The sequence below is a fragment of the Apostichopus japonicus genome, chromosome 20, assembly GCF_037975245.1.
Source record: "Apostichopus japonicus isolate 1M-3 chromosome 20, ASM3797524v1, whole genome shotgun sequence".
Taxonomy (NCBI): domain Eukaryota; kingdom Metazoa; phylum Echinodermata; class Holothuroidea; order Aspidochirotida; family Stichopodidae; genus Apostichopus; species Apostichopus japonicus.
Window position 1 is genome coordinate 33987554 of NC_092580.1, and position 14231 is coordinate 34001784.

The 14231-nt window shown below is 37.8% G+C and overlaps 1 long non-coding RNA gene across 1 annotated transcript; it reads right to left on the reverse strand.

Annotated features, from left to right (window-relative positions):
• Window positions 1-5744: 5744 nt before the first annotated feature.
• Window positions 5745-9810, reverse strand: LOC139961907 (uncharacterized). Its single transcript, XR_011791076.1, has 4 exons — window positions 9565-9810; window positions 8167-8332; window positions 7758-7894; window positions 5745-7116 (listed from the first exon to the last, which is right to left on the reverse strand). It is a non-coding gene; the product is annotated as an uncharacterized lncRNA (long non-coding RNA).
• Between the last annotated feature and the right edge of the window lie 4421 nt (window positions 9811-14231).

Below are 14231 nucleotides of genomic sequence, written 5' to 3' on the forward strand. Positions count from 1 at the left end.
CAGGTGTCATTGTCACACCCAGTCCCCTAAATTTAGCTCTTCAAAGGTGTTTATTACTCAGTTGATGGGAGCGATGTAGTAACACCACATGTCTGGCTATTCTTACACTTTTTGCGTGTTGAATATAGCCAAAACCTTACTGATGTTCAATTGACACTTGCACGTGAAATTGCAAACCCCAAATCCCATAAATATAACACTTACACTCAAAAAACGTGATACACAGGTTAAGTAAACTTATACTTAATTTTCATGTGAAATAAGAACACTAAAACATTTAATTAAATATGACTTAACTGCTGGTTTGTACAGTTTTACATGTTTATTATGTAACGCAAATACAATACTGTTATGTAAAATTTTGCCAGAGAAGTTTACATAGCACCCATTTAGTAAATATTTTATACAGGTTTTAGGTTAATTATTACCTAGTAATTAGGTAAACAATATATGGATGCATGTTTGAATCGCTCACAGCAGAGAGGTACATTTAAGAGAGAGCAAAAAGCAATGACAACACAAACAATTCAGAATGTGCGATTTTCAGCAATTAAACACCCTGCTACCTTCCTATTCCAGAGGTCCATATATTATATCCCATTAAATGTAAAATAAACAATTTAGGCTATAAAAAGTACTGTCTTGTGGAATGAAGTCAACTCAAAAGTGCCAACATTTTCAATTGCTACAGTTCAGTTACTTGGTCTTTATTGTTTGCGCATGTATTCTGGTATTCCGGATTAAACACAAAGAAACAATTCTTCCCAAAGTCAATTTCAAATATGCAACAACTTTAGATATATGCTGATCCGTGGGATGAGAAAACGTAGATTACTGTCTCTGATGACTGCTACACTGCAGTTACTTTGTCTTTGTTGTTGGCTCGTACCTTTGGTATTCCAAATTAAACATAAAGAAACAACTCTTCCCAAAGACAATTCCAAATAAGCAACAACTTTACATACATTCTGATCCGTGAGATGAGGAAACGTGGAGTGCTGTCTATGACAACTGCTAAACTGCAGTTACTTTGTCTTTTTTGTTGGCACGGTAAGCATAAAAATCTCGAATCTGGTTGCACTTCACACCACCAGGCAACTGGTTGACAACTTTTTGGAAAAATTCCCAGGCACCGAAACTTGCAATTTGGTATAATTCAGATTTAACACCGTAGAATGATTTGAAGCAACATCAATGGCTTCATAAATGTCCTCTCGGGTAGGGCATGTCTCTCGATGATCACAAATGACTGCTGAGGATGTATTTTGCTTCCTCCAAGAAGTAACACATATTGCTGAGGTCTTTCTAAAATCTTTTGCAAATAGAATTCCAAGTTGATGCTACCTAAGTAACAAAGAAAAGAAAAGGAAATTCCCATCATAATGAAGTTGTGTTAAAACACTCTTGGAGCATAAGCAGTTATTTACATGTACCCCTCACAAAACATTGACATTCCTAAAGAAAATGCACACAATTTAATCAGTTGTGGTTGTCTTCTTCAAGCACGTTTGAAACTAGAAAGCCAGATGGCCTATAGTGATTCCTTGTCAAAACAGGAACTTGCATAAAACTTTCATCAGACAATGTAGGCAACTTTTACAACCAATGCATCATGTTAACAATGCTTGAAACAATGCTCACTCCCATTGCATGCGATTGTGTAGATGGCTATGAACTATAACAGCTAGATCACTTCCATAATATCGCTAAATTATAGTTGGGCCTAGGTCTAAAAGTATCACCGATCCACATCAACTTCGGCCTACTTGCTACAACTTACAAGCTAAAATGGAAATTAGTAGTAATTATATATTGCATTACATGAATATATGTTTATCCCTTAGTAAGCATAGTACCAGCGTAACTATAGGCCCATGCCCGATGCTATTAAAAATGCATTGCCTTGAAATAGTAAAAAGTAGTAAGTATATCCTACTAGTACTACTACTACTTAAAAAAGTGACTCGCAGGGTATACGAAGTTACGGTTAACGCCCAAAAGGAATAGAATGCACTAGGTTACATAAAAGGCCTAGACAAAAGTCCTCCGTCCGTCCGTAGGCAATTCCGTTTAATTTTACTTGTATGTAGGTAACACAGATTCGTTGACAATTATGAGTTGACTATGACAAACAGCACCTAGCCTATTATATTAACTTATCGTATGACTTTAACGTTAGGTCTACGTAACGCAAGCGATTCAAATGCATTCGTCTACCCAACTTAGTCGTGGGTCTCTAAGCATATCTCGTTCTTTTCACGTTCACTTACGTAATATCAAAACATACCTCCGAATGTTTCAATCAATTCTTCCAGGCCCCAGTCTCCTATAACGTCATTTTCCATGCCATTGTAGCTCGTTACCGCACACTGAATACGTAACGTTATGTGGCTTGCACGTATATATGCCCGTGGTTACTATAGTACATTTAGTAACGATAAATGTTGTCAGTGGTTTAAACACTTAACTTGCACTAAGAATCCAGCTGATGGGAGGTTCGACCAATCGGAATGCTCGAACTGAAAGTACACTTTCTGCAGGTGTAAAAAATACACGCTACATGAATTATGTAACCCTACTCAGGGTCAGAGTAACCCTTCAGGTGTAGGGTGAACGGTTACACCTGGAAAGTGCTCAAATTCAACACTCCATTTTTTTGCGTGTAGAGGGGAGAAAGTTTAATAGGGTAGGCCAGTGGTATTGTTTGAGAGAGTGGGTAAAATAGGATTTAAAGGGGAAAATAGGAATTATAGCCAGTGGTGTGGCCAGGATTCTGCTAACGGAGGGGGGGGGGGGTGTTATCCCTCACGGGCCCAAAATTGGTTTTGTGGGCCCTACATTTTTCAGCTCGAAAAGGTATGAGCTTCTGCACCATTGGTGCTCTAGTTTTAACTTTCCGGTGTGCTATTTGGAAAATTAAAAAAATATGTTGCTTGGTAACATATAACCTACATTATATATGAAAAGGAGAGATTTTTTCTGTCACTATCGTTCTACTTTAAGTGCCATTTCCGGCAATCTGGGATGCATATTTGGCAAAAATGTTCCTGCTACTCGGCTCGCAAACTGACGGTGGCGCCCACCCACTAAACATTTCTTAAAAGAGGCCCTAGTATATAAGCACATCAAAGCATCACTATGTAACATTTGAACGATAATTAATGTTTTTCGATGTTCCTCAACTGCCCCCTGTCCCCTATTCTATATACCAAGGCTACGCCCTGGTGTATCTTTATTTCAAATGGTTTTGTTTCACCTGTCACACGTGACCCCAACCGATGAAGGCTTTGCGCCAGGGCGCTCGCAGTCACTCCTTCAGTTATAAGTCCGTCCCACCACCCACTTTTCAATTGGGATTGATGCCGCTGATCAATAGATCAATTCGATTGCTACCTAGATGCTCAACGACAGCACTTACACCTACACACGGTACGGATGTGTTCGACCACTAACATAATATACCTACAAATCTCTACTTGGGGACAACAAACGAACTTCACCGATAAAACAATGCCCATTATAACTGAGCATTGTTATCAATTTTGTGTATAGACCATGAACTCATCATGTTGAATTCCAACCAACCAATCAGAGATCGCTTGAAAGTGATACATGTATCATATATGCACTATTGTATATTTATCACTGTATCGTGTTACCTTTGTGAAGGAAAGCGAACGACAGAGTCATGAACCAGGAAACAAACAACGTGTTAGAAATTAATTCCATATGGTATGTTTGACTTTGAGAACTAATCTGTACCTCGAAACAAAGAATAAAAAACTTGAGAAATTATCTGTATACTTTAACTGGCATGTAGTAAAATAAACTTCAACAAGCAACACGGGAAAAAGACACGCATTTAAGTTATCGTAAGCACAGTCTTTGGATGTTTACGTCTTGCTTACGGTCACCTTAAACATCGGAAACCCGTACATTTTGGAACAACGCGTTTACGATGTGATTACGCATCCGTAAACAATGTAAACACGGAACAACAGATTTCGTTACGTTTATGACAACTTACATATCGGGAGTTAATAATTACTTTCCTATTTATTAAAACTTATTTCTTCTTCTCGTTTACGTTGACCTTAATCTCGCCACGAAGAAATTTACGACAGGATTACGATTATCTTACACATCGGAAACTCGTAGCATAGATACAACGCGTTTACAACAAACTTACGCCAAACTTAAGCATGACGTTAACGTTGATTGTACCATAAAATAAAACACTGGACACCATTCTCATGTCAATCTTCCCGATAATGATATTACCCTCTGACTGCATCTAATCAAAAAAATTTCAACATTTACGTTGGCTGAAACGAGTGCAGTTAAAACTTTACTGTATATTTACAATTAACTTACAAATACTCAAATACGTTCATTTCAGCGTTTACGTAATGATTACGAAATCCTTAAACGTCAAGTTTACATGGACTTGTCATGCTTAATACTATTTATACGTAGATGATATTTACTGTGTTTGTTCGTATAAAACATGTATGAATATTTTCGTTGACCTGAAACAGGAACAGTAGGCTACGTCATGTTTAGGATATACACGTCGGAAATTCCGAAGCATGCACACCACGGGATTACAGCATGATTACACCAACTTACGCATTGCGTTTACGTTGAATGTATTCTCCACTGAATTCTGAATTTACGGGAAGATTACGATTCACTTACGCGTCGGAAATTCCAGAGCATACACACACCACGAGTGTCAGTACAGCATGATTACATCAACTTGCACACTTCGCTTAAGTTGACTCATTAAAGATTCGGAATTTAAGAGATGATTAATATTAACTTAAGCGTCGGAAATTTCAAATAATACACAGAACGTGATTACGGTATGATTACAACGCCCATATACGTCACATTTAATTTGAACCCATGGGTAATTTTTACCGAGCCAATCAGCTGCCTGTTGTTCATTATATGTTCGTATGTAATTATAGCATGCTAAAGTACTCGCTAGAAGTTTTCAAAAAGAAAGGTTTTAACTCTTCCAAATTGATCTCTTGAAATTCTAGTAAATGGACACACAAGATGACTGAATGTCCAGTGAGGTAAATTTCCTTCAGGGTGGTAATAGACATTTTTCTAATACAGCATATATCTTTCAACGTGAATGTACATGGCCTGCACATACATACTACCACATGTACCTCACAATGTATTTCTCATACTATGTTCATTTATAACAAATACATATATGCAACCGTCAAACCAACAAAACTCCTCAAACTAATTCTATGAAAGTATCAGCAAATTTCCTCGTGGTTGCTCATTTTGGTAAGTTACGTAATTCACGTTGCGGGCCCTCGAGCATAATACCTCAACAGACAGCTCGCCCTCACAAAGAATTAAGTTTGGCGTTATGGCATGGCTGATCGATATTCTTATCACTACACTCTTAAAACATCCGGATCAAATTTGTTTCATTCCGGATCAAATTTGATCCGGTTTCCGGATCCCAGGGGCACCGACCCCGTCCGGATGAAAATGATCCGGATTTCCGGATCAAAGAACATTGACCCCATTCCGGATCAAATTTGATCCGGCTTCCGGATCCCAGGGGCACCGATCCCGCCCGGATCAAAATGATCCGGATTTCCGGATCAAAAAAACAATGACCCCATTCCGGATAAATTTGATCCTGTTTCCGTTTCAAGGGTTCTTACGTTCTGGATATGTTATGAATAAGAAGCAACATACAAATCTGAAAATAACTTGGCCATGTCTTTATTCTTTTTAACAACTTCGTTAACAAACAACGTCAACTATTTCTACTTACAGAAAGAGGTTGATTTGGGTTACAATACTGATGAACAAAAGCGGAAATGGAAAAGTGGATGGAATGCGAGAGTTTTATCAAGGCAGCAAAAGTGTATACTATTTTTAGTTATATCCCTGCTATATATGTGACTCGTGACTTGTTGTGGCAATTTATGTGTAACTTTTTGCTTTCAAAATATTTATTTTTTAACTAGAAGCATGTCTTATGCTTTAAAATCTCCACTAAAGATATCCCACAATAGGTTCAAATGTTAGAATGTGCTTAAAAGAGATCATCTCCTGCTAACTTTAACCTTTGAAATCTACATATTGCAGGAAAATGAACAATTCTGAAAAATGCTACTCCACCAGCCTCTCAACGAATGGTCTTACATTATTTACCAAATAATGATACTTTGATATATGTTGGTTTGTTACGAATAACTTAGTACTATAGAATGACACAACTTTGATATTGTACAACTTAACAATAGGTAAGACTTTAAATTGCATGCACAAAACTTTGTTACATACAGCAGAAATGATAGAGATGTGATTTGTCATGGGAATAAGAAAATGTTTGTAAAAATAATTTCCTTACTATGTTTACCTCTGCAAAATTTTATTAAATATTAATTGCATCGAATGTTCTATGTATTAAAATAAATGAAAATACTTCGAAAACTTAAGTATTTCACTGAACCACCAACATGTTTGGAAATGGACAAGTGCTTGCATAATCACGTATGAATGCTTGATGATGTTTCTCTTGTTACTTTGAGTGGCATAGGCAGATTTGAGTTGGGGGAGATGGTGGGGGCAGGTTAAGTACCAATGCATCACTCACTCTTTATACTAGAAATAACACCATCCCTCTATTCACCTCTTTAAAATCTGAACAGCTCACACATAACAATGAGGAATTTGTGCAATTAAATTATGCAACCGGCTCACCCGAACTATTCCAGTGCAATTTGACTTGTCAATATTGAACATTAGTGGACAAACTGAACTCAAACTATGATAAATTTGTTATCTAAGATAATGTGATATCCATTAATACCATGACGGGTAAGAGAAAGGTGATGATTACTCAGTCTTCTGGTTCAAAAAGTTCTCAAAAAGTCCCAGGTAGTATCATTCTATTTCAAGTATCAAGCATTTTAAAACATATGTCAACTGTCTGCAGAAGTCATTGCAAGGTAGCCCCCTTTTTTCAACTCTACTAAACACCTGCTCTGGTTGCTCTCTTGGTCCTCATGCCAAAACGAAAGGCTTTGGCTGTTGAACTTTATCAAGGACAGATGGTATGTTTGTGCCAATCTATTGAAAAGATATATGAGAAATTACACATTTTTGTTTTCAAATTCCAACATTCTGACATACAAGGATACAACCATACATTGCCACAATTTTGAAATTTTGCAACCAGCTCCTCATCATCATCACCATCATCACCACCACCACCATCATCATCATCACCAATACCACCATCATCATCACCACCACCACCACCATCTTCACTATCATCATCACCACCACCATCACCAACACCATGCATCATTATCATTGTGATTCTCAATCATTTCATAACCGTTAGGTCATTCTCTCTGAGAAACATATATGATTTTAAGAATGTGAGGCAACCTTCGTTAACTTAAAGTACTAAAAATAGTAGAGTCATAAAAGAAAGAGAAATAGCAGATTTGCATGATTTTGAAGCTCAGTAAAATTGCAATCAACCTAACAGGTACCCAAGGAAAGGCTAGAAAAGGACCAGCAAAACACTCATACCATACTCTTATGGCCCAATTAACGTTGATATATAATGTGTAGCCTACAACATGGCATTATTCACTCTTCTTAAGTCTTACAGCAACAGTAAGCTTTTGGCACTTTAGTTCGGGTTCCTGTTCGCCAAGTGACTGAGCTAGAACAGCACATGTAGTGAGTAAAACTCTTACCATGTCATCTGTTGTGTATTTTCTGAGAGAATATCTCCCACAGAACTCTTCTTATTGTCTCTGATATTAAAGGCTCTGTGATACTCCAGTTTCCAGACACGTTACCACCGCTGAAATAACACACTCCTCTGCATCATCTGTGAAGAACAATCATTGATATCGTTTTACTAAACAAAAGTAACTAGATGCAAAAACTACATGAATGAATGAATGAATGAATGGATGGATGGATGGATGGATGGATGGATGGATGATGGATGGATGGATGGATGAATGAATGAATGAATGAATGAATGAATGAATGAATGAATGAATGAATGAATGAATGAATGAATGAATGAATGAATAAATAAATAAATAAATAAATAAATAAGTAAATAAATAAATAAATATATTTAATTTAATTTACCTGATATCAATTTCAAATCTGTTGTGTCAACCAGCTTTGAAGGTTTATGAGGGTCGCAAACAGACTTCTTTGTCTTATTTTGGTCCTTTCTCCTCACGTATCGCAGTCGGTTTTCCAGGTTGACTGTTGCTTCATGGCGACCTGTGCCAGCACAAAACTAGACTTCCTGAAATTTAGCAAAGACAACATATGATAGCAAAATGTTACTTCTCTAAAAATTTATTGTAGTAATACCTCCATGAAAATTCATTTCTGCATTTTTTTTTTATCTGCAGACCTCATGCAATTAAGAGCCTATATTCTTATCACAAGCCATACTGTACAGCACCCACTTTTGCACACAGTATGGTATATGAACACAATTTTAAAAGACCTGTATTTGGCCAATTTTTCCTTACCTTATTTTGCATTTTAAAACATATTGCCATAAATGAAGTTTACAGAACGTTTCAATACGGATCTCAGATCTTTATGATCTATTTCCATGAACAGTATAAGAATTCAGAGAAGTTTCTGCATACCATTTAGTGTGTTATTTTACCCCTCTTTTTGCCATTACTAGGCAACTTTATGCAAAGGTGTATCGGTATAAGCATTAACATAAAGCGGCATACCTGCTCGGTATAACCGGGTATACCTGAAATATTCGCGGAACCGCTACTTCAAGCGTCGACTGTATTATTACACAATACCATGAACCTATGGACACTAGCCTACAAATGTATTTGCGATTTAATGATGACTTTACCATCTCTGTTTTTTTCTTTTGCAGAAACTTATTTATATAAATATTGATTAAAAAAAAAAGTACGAAAAATCAGTGTTGTTTTCATTTCAACGCAAAAGTACAGTTCAGTACACTCCGCTACTGGGCCCAGTCCAACCACAACACTACAGTAGCATATAGGCTTATGCCTTATTTGTAAATGATCACCTTATATAGAACATACTGTACAGGGAAAGACTGATTCCCACTGGAGGCAAGTCTTACATTACCTAAATCTAAATTACCAGGAACCCTTATTAGGCCTTGCCTGCCTTACTTATGTCATTCAATTTATTTGGTTATCGAAAAATGACAATCCACTTTGTGGTGAAGTAGCAACTGAACATTAGAACCCACTAATAGGCCACTATACAGTAATACTGTTTGCCCTGTAGCACCATAGAGGCTTCACAATAGTACTGCATACTGTTGTGTGTAGGCATGTACAGTACTGTAGTATACTGTACAGTACAGTCAATCAAAAACCACCACACGCTACACACTATAGTGCACACTGTATAACGCTAGGCCAGAGTAAACCCGTCACGGAGTGAGCATAGCTTCTTCAAATCACTAAATTTATTGCGTATGATTAACGCAACAAACGAAATGGAAAGTGCCTAATAACTCACCTTTGAAATTCTTGACGTACTTCTCCAATCCCCATTGAAGTAATTTTGCTCTTACGAGATCCATAAGAGCATTTCGTGAGTGCAAAGTTTGGAAAAGATGGCTACGAATAGCGTTCGAGCGCTGCAAGCACAATCAAAGCTTATGTCACATGATGTACATCAGCCAATAGCATCAAGCGCTACGTTCTGATCAGGAACGGTACAAAGGAATGATACCATGCCTAATGAAATTGAATCGGGAATGGTTGAATTTTATCCGGGAATGGATTAAACTTATCCTGAAAAGGATGAAACTATTTTTATCAGGAAAAAGTGACCCGGAAAAATTAAGAGTGTACCGCTGAAATTATGAGAAAACAGATGAGAAGACACATGCAAGGGTCTCCTCATCTGCCTGTCTAACTTTTTTATGTATAATTATGTAAATTTGCCTGACAATTTTTATTATTTATTATAATTATGTCCGATTAGTATGGTACGTGTTTGGTTTATCTGCTTCTTGATGCATATGCAGATACAACAGTGAAAATACACGAAACGGCCTGCCTTATACCATAACAACTCCCTGCTTATACTGTAACTTACGGAGAGCCAAACGTTCCATAAATGTCGAAAAAGAAAGTGAAGTGTCCAAAACGATATCAACATGTTACAATTCGATATCAACATGTTACAATTCCATATGAACATGTCGAAACAAAATGCAATATGTCATTGCGTCTATCAACATGTCAAATTCAACATCAGCATGTCGAAAACGTGTAACAGCATGCCACTACTATATTGGTCATGTCAACATTGCTTGCTAGATACAATATTGACGTCGTGCTATAATTTTGGAACATCGGCGCGCGCCAACGTTTCGTTAATGCCCAAAACTGTATCAGTATGTCGAGATTTATATGAGAATGTCCAAAACTTGTGTCAGCATGTTTAGAGAAGGAAATAAAACATTCAAGCCAAAGAGATCACGTTGATGCCTTAGTGCAATTTTTAGGCCCTTTGTCTATTTTCACATGATTAATTCCTGTGTGGGCAATTGGGCCTTTGAGGTTGCTGCATGGGCCCCGTTAAAGTTAAAAATGAATTCGTTGGTATTTTTGAATACCGCAATGTCCAATAGAGCCAACACCTCTAAAAGAGTTATCCTGCTTTTTGTTAGCATAATCAAATCATGTGTGGGCCATGGGCACTTTATGGCTGTTGTGTGGGGCCCGGTACAGATAAAAGTCGTCGATGGTATTTTGGGGTTTCTCCAATGTATAAAGGGTCCAATGCAACTACAGGAATTATCCTTGTGTCTTTGCACATGATTAAATCACGTGTGGGCCAGGGGCCCTTGAGGTTGTCTGGGCCATGGTAGAGGATGAATTTGTAGTCATAGGTTTTTCTTTTTTTAATACCAGATAACCATAGGGTCCGGCGCCAATTAAATGAAATCATCCTGCTCTCTTTTCACATGATTAAATGATGTGTGGGCCACGGGCCCTTTCTGGCTTCTGTCTGGGTCCTGGTACATCATAAAATTGTTGCAATTGGTATTTTTGGATACCCCAATGTACAAAGGGTCCAATGCCACTTTAAGAATCATCCTGCTCTCATTTCACATAAATGAATCATGTTTTGGCCACAGGCCTTTTTTGGTTGCTGCCTGCATGGGCCCCGTAACATCATAAGGTTGTTGTAATAAGTATTTCTGGACACCCCAATGTCTAACTGGTGTACCGCAAAATGAATTATCATTGTCTCTTTTCGCATGATTAATACTATTTTGATGGGCCCTCCTGCAGGGCCCGTCACAAGGTACAATTACTATCATTGCTATGGTTTCTAAAAGTATCTTACTTTGAGTTTTATCCAGCGCTATTGCCTTGCCTCTTGCCTTTTGATTAAATCAAAATTTGACCTCTATTTTAATTGAAGGCACCTTTAGACTACATACACGCACATTGTGTGGCACGGCAGCAGTACATAACCTTGAATCCTGGCCATAAACGGACATAACCTACCCATCACAACCTCTGTCTCTTTTCAAATCTTCTAGGTTCCTGGTCCAGTTGAGTATCGCATCGATGCAGACTGGGTTGAAAGTAAACTTTCTTTTTCGACATTTTATGGAACGTTTGGCTCTCCGTAGTAACTAACAGAACAATGCATCCGGTTTATTGTAGAGAATTTGTGAAACCGCAATGAACAACCCTCATCTGTTGATCAGGGAGGTGATATTTTAGACCTCCCTGATCAGTCGCTGTTCATCCTCCAATCAATCGACAGCAAAACTAGCATGAAAAAACGCGCTTGTTTTCAAACGCGGTCAAAGCTGCTAACATGACAACAGGAGGGTTAATAATGTGACCGCGAATAGCATACGAAATGTATGGCTGACTAATACCAGGGAGTTGTTATGGAAACAACTCCCTGCTAATACTATATACGTTTGAAAGTAATAGTAACCCTGTCTGAATTAGCGGCTGCTTTCTTCGTGTTCTCTGTTTTCTTTTCTCACTGGGAGGTTGTTTTTTTCATTTGATAATTTTCGCACACGTATCAAGGAGTTGTAACTCACTTGTTAAACAATCTGGCTGTAGGTCGGGTCATGAGCATGAAATGATGGGTTAATGCCTAGAAAGCCACAGTTTTAGGGTAACATTGACAGCTCATATGTGTAACACTGCTACCATTATGTGCACATGTAACACACTTATAGGGCGGTGATCCTGAAAACATAACTTCAAAGCTAGTACTTGCCCGTTGAGCAATTTGTCGGTGGCTAAATGGATGAAAGGTAGTCTGCATAGGCCACAAATTATAGCACGCTATATATCATTGTCAGAAGTTTTCAAAAATTACCTTCCCGGATGTCTTCACTTTCCAAATTGTTCTCATACTTTCTAAATTAACCACATAAAATGACTGAATGTCAGTTTCCATGCACCAGGGTGGTAATACAAATACAATATTTGTTTACAATATTTTTTGTAAATTTTTTATCAAGGTGACCATATTTGAATACCTGGCATATTAGGGGCCAAAACAGCAAACCTTTGGAGCGGGATACTGTTTTTGTATTGGGGTGTAAAATCTAAACAATTGCAAGTAAAAGATTCAAAGTAAAGAACATACTTTACCAAACAAGTTTTACATGGTACAAAGTATATATTTATAAATTTGTAGTTAAGACGGTGTACTAGCTCTTTACTGCAGGAATGCGACAACTTAATTACGATTTTGCTCTCCCTTTCCTCTCTTATTCATTGCTGAACTGTTTCTGTTGCAGCGATGGAAAACAAGTGTAAATAAATGACACATGTTGACGCCAAAAATGTGCTCCACATTCATTTCTATTGTAAATTTTCAATTGTAAATAAATGTTATTGAACTCTGAATTCAAACATGGAAACGTTTTACAAACATTCACCTCAAAAACAGTGGAACAATGCCACGAAGATTAATATAGAATGAAAAACTACTTGAAGGTAGGGCCTAAACATAGACAACGTATACTGCACGCAGCCGCGTACACTGCACACACATATATACATATTATCCGTATTGTGCCCACGCTTGGGAAAGTATGATTGAAATATATTAGGCTATAGTTGTCACGAGTATGCTTGACGCAAGTCTAACGATTATCGTGCAGCTGGATAAATTTACTGATGAATATTCATTTGTTGTCTGTTTTGTTCACGAAGTTCAATTTAGTAACATACGACATTCTAGTATATGCTTTGTTTAATTCCCTGATTGCTCGACGGGCATCAATGGAATTTGTGCAAGTCTTTGTTTAGATTAATTTGCATAAAATGCAGGTAAAGGGTCGGTATGAATAGGCCGGGTAAGCAGGTCAGGGCGTGGTATTCGTGTTTGGTATAATATACTTGGTGCAAGGGTGCTGGGTGCACCACAGCAGTTACTTGTTGCAGTTGGACACGATGTCCGTTGGGCGACGTTAGCCCGCAGTACTTCGCTATTCTAATATAGTATATGTAGGGGCAACTTCAGTTCCCCGCTGATGAATTCGTGGCAATATATCTTGTCATATATCGTAAAGGACGTACCGATACGTGTAAAAAGCCGGAAACTGACCGAATTCCGGTTTTTACCCCTGGTAACGAGGACTAAATAAAGCTCATACAAAAGGCACACGCCATCCGAGTATTTACGTTGTCCAGTCGAATAGTTTTACCTTACCCGTGACAATAGTTGTCATAAAAACTGTTCTAAAATTTAACAATTCGGAAGGCATTACACCATGTACAAACGGAGAAGGCCTCATGAGGAAAATGCAAGTGAGACAAACTTAAAGCCTATACATCATATACTTTCTTATATTCTCTTTCAAACACCCCGACCCCCCCCCCCCCCCTCCGCCCGTTTATTTTTCGAAGTTATAACGTTGCTACGGGAAAAGTTTGGGTGTCCAGTTAGGTTCAAACTTGTTATATGCAACTATAATATAGGTTATGTAGAAGGATATTGGCCTATATATGCCAGATATTCAAAAATGGTCACCCCTGGTCCATATTCTTAAACTGTTTATTTAACCTCGTTGGAAGAAAAATTACCTCACTGGACATTCAGTCACCTTTTGTGTTCATTTAGAATGTCTGAGAACAATTTGGAGAGCGAAGACCTCCAAGGAAAGTATTTTTTGAACGTTCCTA